Source organism: Poecilia formosa, unplaced genomic scaffold, assembly GCF_000485575.1.
Source record: "Poecilia formosa unplaced genomic scaffold, Poecilia_formosa-5.1.2 Scaffold330, whole genome shotgun sequence".
Classification (NCBI taxonomy): Eukaryota; Metazoa; Chordata; class Actinopteri; order Cyprinodontiformes; family Poeciliidae; genus Poecilia; species Poecilia formosa.
In genome coordinates, this window is record NW_006800269.1 from 614,016 (window position 1) to 627,370 (window position 13,355).

General features: G+C 43.6%; 1 protein-coding gene across 14 annotated transcripts in view; it reads right to left on the bottom strand.

Annotated features, from left to right (window-relative positions):
• LOC103152843 (unconventional myosin-IXa-like) overlaps positions 1–13,355 on the bottom strand; it is a 141,608-nt gene extending 128,253 nt beyond the window's left edge. For 11 of the 14 annotated variants that reach the window (XM_016661473.1, XM_016661470.1, XM_016661468.1 and 8 more), the window contains exon 1: positions 12,802–13,355. The gene's annotated coding sequence lies outside the window, so the exon portion shown is untranslated. The remainder of the gene's footprint in view (positions 1–12,801) is intronic. The other 3 variants (XM_016661471.1, XM_016661465.1, XM_016661472.1) reach the window with 2 other exon arrangements.

Below are 13,355 nucleotides of genomic sequence, written 5' to 3' on the forward strand. Positions count from 1 at the left end.
GTGCCCAGCACCTAATCAGCTGTCAAGAGGGTGCACAGGGGGAACCGAAGGGGTCACAAAATGTAAATTTTAAATCCCCCCCCCCCTTTCCCTGTCAAACACGTTAAAAACTTTCAGGGGCATCTCTGAAAAAGCCTGGGAAGGAGAAGAATTCACAGGGATGTCTTTGGGTTTTTGGCTGCGTTACCTCATGCTTTCTCAAAAGAAAAACACCGCACACAGACAGGAAGTCACTCACAGCCCCCATCTACAGCAGTTACACATGGTGGTTTTACGCCGCAGAATTAGTATTTAAAAAGACAGGACTGGCGTTGGCTTCAAATGATACGACAACAGGCATAAAAAAAAAGACCTTTAAGGCTCAGACGGTGAAACAGGGATGGAAAGGTTACATCCATCACGGTATTATGCAGGTACGACTGCATTCATTCATTCATTTATGATATGCCAGAGAAAACACCATAAAATGCTAGGCATGCCGGGGAAAGCCTAGCGCGCCCTCTCACCTCCATCTTCAATTCTAGCTTAAGAAGCTAATTTGAGATGCTGGGGAAATAAAAAATTACAACGCATCGTTTTGAACACCGCCCTATTTTTACCAAGAATTTGCTTTCTATATTTTATCAACAGTGAAAAATCAGGGGATTGATGACAAGAGGGTAACATACAGGTGAAAACAGTCACAGCACCACCGCAAAGCTAAAGCTAGCTATCCAGATTAAAAGTGCCAGCAGTCTGACAGCTATCAGCGTTTCTCCATCTTCAAGAAATGCCACTGATGGTTGGTGAGCTGACAGAACAAGGCGCTGATTCTTCCCCCTGGCTAACAGGCCGTCAAAGTGCCACAGAAACACAGGAGAGAGTCGGACAGAAACAGGAAGGCACTGAAGAAGAAGCCCGGTTGACGAGATCTTAGGTGGAGCCTCGGGTAAATTTTGAGAATATTATTAATGTTGTTAAAATCTCATGGACCAGTAATAATAATGATATCTTAGATGTATTGCTGATCCTGAAAAATTATATTGAAAAATTAAAACAGCTACTTTAATCTTTTAATATTTGTACCATCACAGTTTAATACACATTTAATTAAAGACCGTACTTCTCTCTCGCTTTGTCCACCATTGTTACAAGAAAAAGAAAAAAATCTCCCTTTTGACTCACAGTTAATCTCGGGATAATTTGGAGAATACATCAGATTTGTCCTTTAAATCCATGGAAAACATGAATGCGTTTGCAGAAGTTTTTGAATTTTCAACAGCCTGTATCGCATCACTGTGTCATATTCGGTCTTCGGAGGATACGGCCCTCGCATTTGGACGTACTCACAGTGAGACTCGAACACGAGAATAAGCAAGACGAACATTAGTTATCAGCACTGATGTCAAAACAAGTGATTTATCTTAAATGCTAAAAGGGATGAGACATGACCTAGAATGTCAGTTCTTCTTGATGTGTGAATGCAGGTGTCACGACTCAAACCCCTTCATTAACACCCATGATGCCACAGCAGGCCAGCTTTCACACCCTGCTCCAGCTAAATGAAAACCCACAAGTCTACAACACACACACACACACTGTACTGCCGCTGTATCTACCCTCCACCCACTTTGTACACAAATACACATCCACGCCGTCTCTCTGGTGGGACTTTGGTTTCGCCGTGACAACAACCAGTCACAATGGAGCTACTACGCTTCCACGAGCCAATCGCTCACCTACCGTCGTCCGTCCCTGGCCAATGAGGTGGCGCTCCGCCGGCGGCTCGTTTTCCCCGAGCTGCTTTCTTTATTGTTCTGGATGAGTCTGTAGTGGAGCTGCTCATTATACCGCGGAGCGTCTGCTGCCTGAGAGCTTTTCATTACAGGCACAGCTGTAAAGTGGACTCCCTGACGGATGGACTCCACGTCCCACCATCCATCTTCACCTGCCTCCGTCTTCAAGAGACGCCAAACAGATTCAATTACAACACTAATAAAGTCTTACATTTACGACCAGTCTGCTGAGCTGGCACGGATACGCTGCAAACGACGGTAAAATTACAAAAGAAAACAACAAGTAATCAAATCTGACAAACTACATCCAACCATGCAAAAAGACAAAAGTCAATACCTGACATTTTCAGCTCTACTGACTGCATTTAGGTCAAAAAGCAGCAAGAAAATGTGGTTCTTTCAGTAGATTTGTCGCTCCCTGCCAGCAGTCGTTTACATATGAAGCAGGAAGAAAACGAGAAACAACCATGACCCAGATGAAGATGCCACATTTCCTCAGGACAATGTGAAGACATCTCGCTGAAGCAACGGCACACACACCTGAGCAGCGGTCCTCGCTTTTACAGAATCACAGCGACTGCAATGCCAACGATCTGAGACAAAGTCAGAAATGCCTCTTACCTGACGCCGTCTGCAGGTTCATAAACACCGGAGCGACTCTGCGAAGCTCATCGGCAGAGACCCTTATTGTTGCCAACTAGCTGCTTTTACTTACTGGGAGTGAGTAAGTGAGTGAATCTGCCTCCTAGCAACCGCTGCCTGACGGGGAAGGTCGAAGAGGTTACGTTGTCACAGGGACCACGAGTCTACACGAGAGCATGGTCTGCAGCTGAGTGAGGAAGAGGAGGGTAAGTGGCCAAGATCTGCATCATCCTCCCCCCACCTGATGACAGCTAAATGATTTATATTAAACACACAAATATCACTTTAAAAAAAAAAAGAAAACGTGAACTGGACAGTGATGAATAAACGACTCCTGCTTGCTGTTCTTTGTGTTTACGAGTCCAACGGGATGGAGGCGATTTAATTAAATATGTAATTTAGACAGGAAAGCCTCTTGCTAAGCTCACTGATTATCTTCCAAATTACATTAAAAGACCAAAAAACATTAAAGAGGCTTCGGAGAAAGGAACTACAGTCAAAAAGAACAAGAAAAAAAGATGGCTAGTCCACTTACGTCCGATTCTAGTACCAAAACACTGCTAACATCTAGACAAAACCTTTCAGTAAACACGGTTATTTAAATCTGGACTCCGATCAGTGACATCACATGAGGTCGGAGGACGGTCCTGAAGCGTGGCCCAGGTCAGACATCCCATACAGAGCAGAAGAAAGTTGTTCCACATCTGAAGGTAGTCTGCTTTCTTTCGCTTTCCGCTGCATCGACGCCTCAACTTTCAAACATCCAAGGTCAGAAAAACTAATGCTAGTGCCAGATATCCAAGTGACCAATGAATGCTTAAAAACTGTGATGTCTTTTGACCTGATGCTGACCTCCAAGATCTACCCTTTACTATTACAAAAGCAGTGTTTTCATTTGTTGTTCTGCGTCCAGTCGCTTCTGGTGAGGGAATGTCCTGAGAGGTCTATTGTCCTATCCACATGTCATGTGACTCTAAGCTTCAGAATCGCCAAGCTCTACCTGCTATATTCGTATTGTGGTGTCCCAGTTTAGAGTTACACCCAAAAGTAGGACAGACTGCAGGACAGAGCAACTTTCAGACAACCTTGGCATAATGACAAAGCTTTTATAGTCGCCAGAGAGAGAGAGACAGAGAGAGAGAGAGACAGAGAGAGAGACAGAGAGAGAGAAAGATGGAGAGAGAGAGAGAGAGAGAGAACCGGGAGAGGCAGTGAGGCAAGAAAATGTGACTGAAATGTAATCTGGGACAGAAAGCTTCAAAAGTATCAATAAAAATTTATTTGAAGACAATGTTTCGCCAATATTCCAAAGATGGGGTTTAGCAATAAAAAATAAATAAAAAAAATCGAGGCCCTTAAATTTTTCCGAATCAACAGATTAGTCACCTGGCAAATGTTTAAAGATTTGATCCTTCACTGGTATTTATGACCGGGGATGCTGACAAATGTTAGACATTGTTCCAGATATCCAGTGACTGGAGCAAAGCTTTCTAAAACATCCTGAAGGTTAAGATGGACGACTGAATTTAGTCTGTTGCTTGATCAAGCTAAACGTGCCACACCCAAGTCCTGTGGTTGCAGACTGCTTTGTTCTGGCCCTGGCCGCTACCATCTCACACACACACACACACACACACACACACACACACACACACACACACACACACACACAGCCAACAGCCTACTGCATCAGAGCAGTGGCAAACTGTAGGTCACATGCTCGCCTTGCCTGACTGTCGCACTGTGAAAGTATTCAAATTCCTCTTGGATGCTGCCAGCTCTCTTCAGCAGGACGTCATTTGGCCAAGACTCGACCGTTGCAGGCCTGCGGCCACGGTCAATGTTTTTAAACCAGCTGAGCACTGAAATAGGAGACAAGCGCTTATTAAAGGAGCGTTTTCACTCTAAGAGGAGGGAGACTAAGGTGAAACAACAGTTCTTTGGTTGGAGATGATCTTAGAGCCCGGCTGATTCCGGCTGATGGCTGGAATCAAATTTCAGCTTCATCGACCTTCACCAGTTCACCAGTTGGTGCTAAACCCAAATATCTGACTTTTTTTTTTCCAGATCTGTGTATGCACTACCAGCTTGTCCAAGGAAGATTACTTAAATTTAGCTATTTTCGGCACCAGTGAGAGGCTTAGTGAGGAAGTTAACCCTCCTTCAGTTTTAAGAGATGGGGTAATTTGGACACAGCAAGCTTTTACTCGTGGTCTGGCGGGTTCATGCTGACCCTACGTGCGCTTTGGTAAGTTTTGTGTGTGTGTGTGTGTGTGTGTGGTTTTAGGAACTGATGGTCTGACGGGACAAACCAGCACAATTCTCCACCCCAACTCTTCCTGAGCATCACACTAAATGACAAAGATATGTATAGTGACAGTTAAAAATGTTTTCTACAACTTAAGATCTTATGTCACAGACCTGATGGTAAGTCAGAGAGAGAAACTGACCTTTAGCAGATAACAGAAAGGATAAAGCAAAGTTGTACTATTTTACCCTCATGAAAATCCAATCCGTCATAGAACATGCTGAATTTGTATTAACACCCTTTAAAATCGCAGACTTAAAGTAAGAATCTTATCTCCAAATTTTAAAAAAGCACACAAAGAATGTTGCAAAGAATTAGCCATGCTAATTGCTAATGTAAGCTGCTAAGGCATTAATCATTCTCTCTTAAAAATAGTAGTAAAACCTTATTTGACAATCAATTTTTCTCTAACACACAGTGTGACGTCGACCAAGCTCCTACTATAAAAAGATAGTGAGGGTTTGCAGACGGCAGAGGACCTAGAGTGTTTCTTACAGCTGGTTTACCCTCGCAGGAAGTTCTCACTGAGAAGCGTGGTTGGCTTCAGGGAAGAGCGGCCCAGCTGAGCTAGATCTGTCAATCTGAGCAACAACTCCATCAATCTGCCGCCAACGTAGTGAGACAAACAATGCAAACATCAGCAGACCGAGGGCCAACTCGCTCCAACCGAACCAACTCAGCAGTGTTCTAGGGAAGTTCAGGCTTCTAAACAGGCCACCATGTGCTACAGCTGACTGCAGGATCATCACATACTGAGACGTTGAACTGTTTGCACAATACATCCTCTCAACGCCCTGCAGTTGTTTTCTGTGGGCTCCTCAAACCAACATCCAGCTGCGACGGATCGTCACGGTTTGGCCGCTGGTTCCGTTCAGCTGTCCAGGTCTAATGAAGAGAAATTTTCTGTAAAACTTCACGTTTAGCAGATACCATACCATACCAACTTTATTTATAAAGCACTTTAAAACAACCACAGCTGATACAAAGTGCTGTACATCAAAACACAACATAACAATAAAAAAAAACATAAAATAAAAACTTACAGTTTAAAAACAAAAACATACAATTTAAAACTAGATCCCGCTAGAGTTGAAAGCCAAGTAAAATAGATGGGTTTTAAGATGAGCTTTAAAAGAATTAAATAAAATACTTTAAATGCCTTCTAACTTGATCACTTCCCAGAAAGCCTCATTCGCTCAAATTTACTCAGTAGCCTGCAGAGTGAAGTCGGCTGTAACCTGGTGACCTTGAGGTTTTTAGGGATTCTGGGTGCTGATCAAAGGCACTTTAGTGGGACAAATGACTGCTCACTTGAGATGGGGGTCATGTGGATCATGTGGATGGGATCTTTCTTTACAAAACCACCCAGAAGAGGACGAACAGAGGGAGACAAACTGGAAAAGAGTGAGGGGAAACTCCAGTTGGATACAATAAGGGTCTTTTTGTGTCTTTTGGCCATCGTCACGATCACTTATCGTAAATCCTGCCGTTAATGGTCGGTGAAAAGCTGTGCGACGAGTCAAGTACAATATCCCATCAAATCATCGTGAAATAAAAAGTTTTGACCAAACTTGTCAAGATTATTTGGCACAGGAAAGCGCCCCAAAAGCCAGAGTTATGACTCAAACCGCCTGCCGTCTCAGTTCACAGAGCAAAACTCTGCTGTGACCTACAGCAGTTTAGCTTTGAACGGCCTAGATAATCGACCTTTTTTGCAATCGACCATTTTTAGTGTCATGTTGAATTAATGAATTTTCAACATATTTTCCAAAAAAATAAAAGGGTTTATACTGTGAATAAGGCATTTTGCCCAGGAGTCATAGTGACGTCAACACCCAGTTTCATCTGTTCTGATCCATATCAGGTTATTACGGTCCATGAAGAGTTCAGATCGTCTCAGGACTTGTTCCGTCCAGATCCGAGCCCCATCAACCAAAGAACTGCATCTGTTTTACTGCCCAACGCTTACTTTCTTTTCATGTTATTGACTTGGAAGTCAAAAATATCTTCCGGGTATGAATAATATGCAGAATCAAATGGGGAAAATAAAATGCAGAGATTGTTGACCGTCATGTCAAAGACACTACTAAAACATGAGCTACATCACTTCCAGATTCTGTACAAGATATTTTGATAGATTCAACAGATTTTGATTTCAGAATGTGCTAATTGAGTCACAAGTGTTGAAGGTTTTTACAGCCACAATAATCATCCTGGTTAGGAAGTAAACAGCATACCGTTTCCTGTTAGTGAAAAAGAAATGATTAAATGTGCTTTGTGTAAATGCAAAAAGTAGGAACTTGATGAAGTGTCTGCATACCAAGCTGCAGTTAGAGCAGCAACTCCTGGCATGTCAGGCCAGGAAAGGACTGCTGCTGTTCTTAGTTAAACAACAATTGACAGAAACGGGAACGTTTGAAGTTTCTCAGTTTCGTGGGCATTTTGTCAGCCGTCTGGCAGCAGAAATTTCTCATTTGCTACTCCATAGTAAATGCATAAATTAACCAAGCTTCCTGTTGCCCGTCTCTATTTTGCCAGGAAACCAACTGATATAGTCAAAGTGTGTCAACTTCTTTCTCCTATAAAAGTAGAATACTTCTAATTTATTTATAAAAATCTGTTACTGGCCATAACAGGAACACTGTTATGATCAGTCATCAATACTGGTCCAAATTTTCATATGAGTGCATCCTCTGTGAAAAAGGAAAAAACATAAAGTAACACAATTTCCCCACCATTTTCTATCAGCTTTAGCTGCAATGCCTGGAGACGATTCAACAAATGATAACACTGGTCTGCAGATAGCGGATGAATCCAACTTTTACATTAGCATTGCCTCAACTAACACTCTAAAATAAAAATAAAAATAGAGCAATTTCTTACTGGAACATGTCTTCTGTAATTACATTAATTGCTGGTTATGTAAAATTTAAGCAGAACTTTAAATCTATAGACAGACTGAGTATTTTATACTCAAAGTGAAGATTATCATCGTTTGTTTTAATCCATCTTTGAAATTGCTGAAATTTTGTGTTTTATTTTTGTTTGTGGCTAAAGGAATTTCATTGTGTTGTTTTTGTAATAAAGGCATGATTTTACGGAGTGGACCCCAGGAAGAATAGTCTCTACTTTGGTAGAGACTAACGGGGATCCTTAAACAAATGGTGCTTGAAATGTGATATTAAACTACATACAGCATCCAAGTCGGTAGACTGATCTCCAGCTGCTCGCCCCCTTGCAAGAAATGCCATTGACGGCTTCGACTCTATGCTCCCCAATAAAGCAAGGCCTGTTCAATTTGCACCACAGAAACATGCAGCCGTAACACGAGGTTAAACGGGGACATTAAAGACAGGCAATAGATTCAGAAATTCAGAGAGAGAACACCCCTTTACCACCAGCTTCAAACAACTGAAAGAATAAACGGCGGCGCGTGCCATGAAACGGATCTCGTTGGAATCAAAAGCCCGTAATAGTCTGGGCCCATCACACACGCTAGACTGAGCAAAGTCTTTTGTTGAAGGTGTGAACGGCATAAAGGATTTTAGGATCAATGCACAGCAGTGAAAGAGCAAAGAAAAAACATCTGTCTTTTTTTTTTGTTTTGTTTTCTGTGTTTCGGTTTCTGCGGTGAACTTCAAAAACGAACAATATTTCCAAGAGCGGATGCCAGATTTAGATCAGCACGACGGGAGCAAAACCAACAGAAACTTCATTTCTGAGGGAGTCTGAATGCAACACACTAAATTCTGTCTCTTGATTGGTCACTTTACAGTCTCTTTTAGGTGTAAGGATTGGACCTAAATCTGCCCTTGTAACTAGAAAGGCCCACACAGAAGGCAGCTGAGTTTTACATCAAGATTTCTGCTTGGCGTCTCTAACCAGATGTTTGCAAAAGCACTAAAGTAGATCATACACACAAATCTATTCCACAGCTGCACCTACCTGTATTTCCCAAAGTAAAATAAATAAAGAAATAAATAAGCTGGACTTTTCAGTTTGGAACATTTTTGACCCAGATTTCTGTGTCAAATTTTGGCCTTTTACAATTTTGTACGGTAAAAACCCAATAAAAAACCCAAGTGTTTCTAGGTAACCTTATAAAAGTACTTTGCCATATGTGACTGAGGTCTTTAAGTGCTTAAGTGAATTTGTAACAAATTACTTTAAGTCTTTGTACAAAATGAATTTTAAAGGTCAACAGGACTGGAGGTGAAAAACAGCAGATGTGATACTAACTCACACTCAAGACCAGACACTTTTAGTGTCGATACAATTCATAAAAGTTTAAAAGAATCAGATTTTTTTTTTTAAACACCCTGTTCAGAAATTTTTGTCTTCTTTTATCTCAACATCAACACATCAGTAAACCTCATCTTGGTGGGGTTTTTTTCTAGTTGAGTGGCATAATGACAATGACAGCAGGGGGTCAAAGGTTTTCAATAATGGGTAGCACATACCCTGAAATACATTAAAAACCACCGATCACCACTGCAAATGTGAAATGTACATACATTTCTTTTTCTTTTTTTATATATATATATATATATATTTTTTTAAATCTAGAACATGCTAGAAAACATGCAAGGCATTGATAGTAATTTATCCAAAATCAGAAATTCAACAAAAACAGAAAGCTTAGGGTTGGGCGAAACTAAACCCAGCCCCAAAAACAGCATTTCGATCCTTTAGGGAAAAATATAACTGACAGTTCTGACATTCCTCAGACAAACGTCAGCGATAACAATGGATACCCTGACGATTGCGCTCGCCTCATCCCAATCTTCTCGTCTGCGGTGGGACAAAGATGGATGCTATTTAAGATCTCCCAAACACGCACCGACTCCACCGCCATTGTTGAAGTCTCTATAAATACACCTGCTCAGGAAGTACATCGCCACACTGACGCGGTATGCGAAGCACCGCCCTCGCGTCGTCTTACACGAAGATGTGGTTGTGGTTGCAGCAGCAAGTTGAAGCGATAACTGGAGTGGACATGATGGCAAGGACACAAGAAGCCAACTGGTCGATTGCAACAAAACGTTTCCTCAAGGTGGTCCCAAGACGTGAAAGAAAACTCTATTTAAATTCTGTCCAGGATCTTGGACTGGGGGCGTCACTGAGACAGAAGAAGGTGTTTCTTATCTTGACCACTTCCTTGAATCAAAATACTTTGTAGCAAGAGAGCGATAAGACACAGGCAATAGTATTTGAGTCAAATCCCAGTGTCAAACTCAAGAAGTCAAGAGTCATCAAGCTTTGGTGTGTGTCCCTTGGCCAATCAGGTTTGAAGACACAGTACTGAAAGATCTCAGCATTAGACATAAAGAACCTCCCATTAAATCACATTACAAGCACGCTCGTTTAGATTAAGTGATGGCGATTGTTGAGGACATTGGAGTACAGGGAAAGCTACTGTCAAGTTCAAGAAACCAGCTGAAGATTATCTGACTTTTGTGATTTGTTCTTCATCCTGCAGGAAGTATGCAGGGGCACACAGTGGCTCTAAAAGGATGGACATGGTCAACAACAATACTTGTGCAGGTTGCTGTCGACGTCTGCCAAGAAAACGTCACCCACACAAACCGGATAACGTTTCTCTCATACGCTGGTGTCCGATTTTGGCTCACCCGTCCAAACTGTAGCTTCAGCTTTCTTGTTCTTAGAAAACTGGTCTGGCAACTGGATGTGTTCAAGGTCCCGACATGTACGCATGCACACAGACGACGCGTCAAATGTCTTTCTTGTAACAAGGGTTTACTTGCACTGCTGTTGGTTTTCTAACATCTCACACCAGATGAGGCATTCTCTCCTTACATGAAAAAGGGAACTTTGCCCATCTGAATGCTGCTCATAAGATATTTTCCCCAAGAAAAGGCTCTGTATGATGAAAACCTCCTTTTCGTTTTGCTCAACTCTGATTGCGATGACCACCGTAGCATTAATACTGCCTGTGTCTGGACTCAGTTCTCAAACAGTCACAGTGGGTGCTGCTCCTCTGTCGGGTCTAAAACTGAGCATCTCTGAGCTGAGGTTGAGCTTCTCCCCCTGCTCGTGAGTGCGCTCACTGGGGCAGCTGGAGCTGTCACAGAAATGTTTCCAGCTCCGCTCTCAAGGGCTTTGCCACTTACATAATAACCTGAATAAAATGTTAATGTCAGCAAGTTGGCGTCGCAGTACGTGTGTTCTCCAGTGATCGAGAATGAGATGGACAACTTGAGCGCCCGATCACAGAAGGCCTGAGAACAAGTCTCAGAATTTGAAAGGTAACGGACATGTGAGGGCTTTATCTCGTTGACGGGGAGCTGGTCATCTGGTATGAGGTCACATAAGCCTGCTTTGACAAGACGGTTTCTAAAAAACAACAACAAAAAAAATAATAATTTGAGCTCTAAACGAAGCCTAGCTAACTAACAAAGTCACATTAGCTGTGGTTGCCTTGCAGATGTAAACTCTTCAAAATGCATAGATCAAAAGAAAAGATTTTATCTTTTTTAATCTTTTTCAAAATGTCTCTCTTTCTCACTGTTTATTCAATGTCACATGCTGTTTTTATTGTAATTATGTAAAGCACTTTGAAATGCCTTGCTGCTGAAATGTGCTATACAAATAAAATTTGATTGATTGATTGATCAGATTAACCTTAACTCGACTGCTGCATCGCTACTTCATTTGTGAAGACGTTTGCATCCACCCACATCAGGCAAAGCATTATGACCACCTGCCTTAACAGTGTACTGTTCCCTCTTTTGCTGCCACTGCAGCTCTGACCCATCGAGGCGTGAACTCCACTAGATCCCTGAGGGTCTCATGTGGCATCTGGCACCAAGATGTTGGAGGCAGATCCAATAAGCCCTGCAGGTTGTAAGGTGGGGCTTCTACGAATCGGACTTGTTTGTCCAGCACATCCCACAGATGCTCGATTGGACTGAATACCTCAAACTTGTTTTCTGATAGCGTTCTCTCAACCAGGATTGACTTATTGAGGTTGCTTGCTTGTCTCTTGGATCAGACCAAAGGGGAGGGGTCGGCCTTCGTTCCTTTCGTGCATCAACAGACCTCGGCAGCTGGTGACCTTGTTGCTGACAGATACTGACCACTGCAGACTAGGAACTCCCTGTGAGAGCTGCAGTTTTGGAAATGCTCCGATTCTAGTATAACCCGTCAAAATCGAGTCAAACGATCACTTGCGGCTAACAAATCCTGAACGTAGCTGACATTCACTCCCGTTTTGTAAAGAGTTCTCTGTTGTCAGCTTGTTTGCTGGTTCTGCTTAAGCTAATTCATCGCTTGGCTGATGAAGGCAGCTGAAAATGAAGCCTTAGCAGTTTTGCTAGGGATTTGTTTTCCAGCAGCTGTCATCAGCAGCTCTACAGAGTCTGCTCAGCCTCCTCCACATCCGTGTATCAGCGCCGCTTTAAAAGAGGTGCATCTGAACGTCCTTGTGTCCAGCTATAAAAAGCAGCCAGGCCCCATCAGTCAGCAAGTGGGCTGATGGAAGCAGCAGCCTCGACGTCTGACACACACACACAGTGAAAGGTGGAGGAGGAGGGGGGGGGGGGTGTCCCAGGCAGCTCTCAGCCCTGCAAAGAGGGAAGTAAGCGGCACAAAAACAAAGCTCTGCAGCCTTTACGACGCCAGCAGCACACATAATCATTCAGATCTCACTGCGACAATAAAGCCAGTAGGGCTGGCCCTGAATGGATCGAGCTCCACAGGATGTCACCATCACAGATCCATGGCAGCTCACAGCTGCTGCTGCACTGTATCGGACTCCAGCACACACACACACTGCAACATCTGTGACTTACGCATTATGTAAGAAAAAAGCGTGACATTTTGTCTGTTAGGTGGCGGGGGACGCAGCGACGCTGAAGCTCACCACGTCAAACGAAGCCTGTCGGCGTCAAGCAGCCTCCCGCTGGGTCTCAACGGAGAGCAGGAGGCTGCAGCCGATGGACCGACTGACAGAGTGACAGCAGGCGGACCGCGGGACGTTTTCACATTCCGTCTCACTGACAGCACACACACACACACACACACACACCGCGAAGCTACGTGGAAACGAAGCCTTACCTCCTTCAGTCCGCGTCTCCCTAAACCTTCCTCTTTTCTGACGAGGAAGAGCAGGCGAGTCTCGCGCCTCCTGATCGACAGCTCGGGCTGCTTTCACCGCGGCGGAGGGAGGAGAAGAAGAAAAAAAAATAGGCTATCCTGCGGTACTATCCGCACCACGTCGTCTCTCCGCTGGCTCAGAGCTCCCGGTCTGCTGCGGATATCATCCAGCTTCTGTTTTCGTCCGTTCGGTGTGTTGTAGTCCTGGTTGTGTCCTCCTCCTCCTCTTGCTGCTGCTGCTGCTCTCTGCTCCCTCTCTCCTTTTTTTTTTTTCCTTCTTCTTCTTTCACGTCCACGATAGCTGTTAGTAGAGTCAATGCTCTCGCGACGCGCGTCCACGCGCAGCGCAGGGTGGGAGCTTTATGGCAGCAATACGTGTGGGTGGGTGTGATCGGGGAGGACCCTCCGGGTGGAATATGTGTAATTGTTTCAAGTGGAGCATTCACTCTGGACTACGTGTGATTCTCTTCTGCTCAGATTAAATATGTTGGATCTGATGGCACCCCGAGTCACAC